Genomic DNA, 2,500 nt, shown 5'->3' on the forward strand with positions numbered 1-2,500 from the left:
TATCTCCTGTCTTACATACTGATATCTCCTGTCTTACATACTGATATCTCCTGTCTTACATACTGATATCTCTCTGTCTTACATACTGATATCTCTCTGTCTTACATACTGATATCTCTCTGTCTTACATACTGATATCTCCTGTCTTACATACTGATATCTCTCTGTCTTACATACTGATATCTCTCTGTCTTACATACTGATATCTCCTGTCTTACATACTGATATCTCTCTGTCTTACATACTGATATCTCCTGTCTTACATACTGATATCTCTCTGTCTTACATACTGATATCTCCTGTCTTACATACTGATATCTCTCTGTCTTACATACTGATATCTCTCTGTCTTACATACTGATATCTCCTGTCTTACATACTGATATCTCTCTGTCTTACATACTGATATCTCTCTGTCTTACATACTGATATCTCTCTGTCTTACATACTGATATCTCTCTGTCTTACATACTGATATCTCTCTGTCTTACATACTGATATCTCCTGTCTTACATACTGATATCTCTCTGTCTTACATACTGATATCTCCTGTCTTACATACTGATATCTCTCTGTCTTACATACTGATATCTCTCTGTCTTACATACTGATATCTCTCTGTCTTACATACTGATATCTCCTGTCTTACATACTGATATCTCTCTGTCTTACATACTGATATCTCTCTGTCTTACATACTGATATCTCTCAGTCTTACATACTGATATCTCTCTGTCTTACATACTGATATCTCCCTGTCTTACATACTGATATCTCTCTGTCTTACATACTGATATCTCCTGTCTTACATACTGATATCTCTCTGTCTTACATACTGATATCTCTCTGTCTTACATACTGATATCTCCCTGTCTTACATACTGATATCTCTCTGTCTTACATACTGATATCTCCTGTCTTACATACTGATATCTCTCTGTCTTACATACTGATATCTCTCTGTCTTACATACTGATATCTCCTGTCTTACATACTGATATCTCTCTGTCTTACATACTGATATCTCTCTGTCTTACATACTGATATCTCCTGTCTTACATACTGATATCTCCTGTCTTACATACTGATATCTCCTGTCTTACATACTGATATCTCTCTGTCTTACATACTGATATCTCCTGTCTTACATACTGATATCTCTCTGTCTTACATACTAATATCTCTCTGTCTTACATACTGATATCTCTCTGTCTTACATACTGATATCTCCTGTCTTACATACTGATATCTCTCTGTCTTACATACTGATATCTCTCTGTCTTACATACTGATATCTCCTGTCTTACATACTGATATCTCTCTGTCTTACATACTGATATCTCTCTGTCTTACATACTGATATCTCTCTGTCTTACATACTGATATCTCCTGTCTTACATACTGATATCTCCTGTCTTACATACTGATATCTCTCTGTCTTACATACTGATATCTCTCTGTCTTACATACTGATATCTCCTGTCTTACATACTGATATCTCCTGTCTTACATACTGATATCTCTCTGTCTTACATACTAATATCTCTGTCTTACATACTGATATCTCTCTGTCTTACATACTGATATCTCTCTGTCTTACATACTGATATCTCTCTGTCTTACATACTGATATCTCTGTCTTACATACTGATATCTCTCTGTCTTACATACTGATATCTCTCTGTCTTACATACTGATATCTCCCTGTCTTACATACTGATATCTCCTGTCTTACATACTGATATCTCCTGTCTTACATACTGATATCTCTCTGTCTTACATACTGATATCTCCTGTCTTACATACTGATATCTCCTGTCTTACATACTGATATCTCTGTCTTACATACTGATATCTCTCTGTCTTACATACTGATATCTCTCTGTCTTACATACTGATATCTCCTGTCTTACATACTGATATCTCTCTGTCTTACATACTGATATCTCTCTGTCTTACATACTGATATCTCCTGTCTTACATACTGATATCTCTCTGTCTTACATACTGATATCTCCTGTCTTACATACTGATATCTCTCTGTCTTACATACTGATATCTCTCTGTCTTACATACTGATATCTCTCTGTCTTACATACTGATATCTCTCTGTCTTACATACTGATATCTCCTGTCTTACATACTGATATCTCTCTGTCTTACATACTGATATCTCTCTGTCTTACATACTGATATCTCCTGTCTTACATACTGATATCTCTCTGTCTTACATACTGATATCTCTCTGTCTTACATACTGATATCTCCTGTCTTACATACTGATATCTCTGTCTTACATACTGATATCTCTCTGTCTTACATACTGATATCTCTCTGTCTTACATACTGATATCTCTCTGTCTTACATACTGATATCTCCCTGTCTTACATACTGATATCTCCTGTCTTACATACTGATATCTCTCTGTCTTACATACTGATATCTCCTGTCTTACATACTGATATCTCTCTGTCTTACATACTGATATCTCTCTGTCTT

General features: G+C 35.3%; 1 protein-coding gene across 1 annotated transcript in view; it reads right to left on the reverse strand.

Annotated features, from left to right (window-relative positions):
* Window positions 1-2,500, reverse strand: part of slc5a11 (solute carrier family 5 member 11) — a gene marked incomplete at its 3' end in the record, with an annotated part of 22,833 nt that overhangs the window by 15,685 nt on the left and 4,648 nt on the right. The gene's annotated exons all lie outside the window — the stretch shown is intronic.

This window comes from Nansenia antarctica (assembly GCF_963989245.1).
Source record: "Nansenia antarctica genome assembly, chromosome: 2".
Taxonomy (NCBI): Eukaryota; Metazoa; Chordata; class Actinopteri; order Argentiniformes; family Microstomatidae; genus Nansenia; species Nansenia antarctica.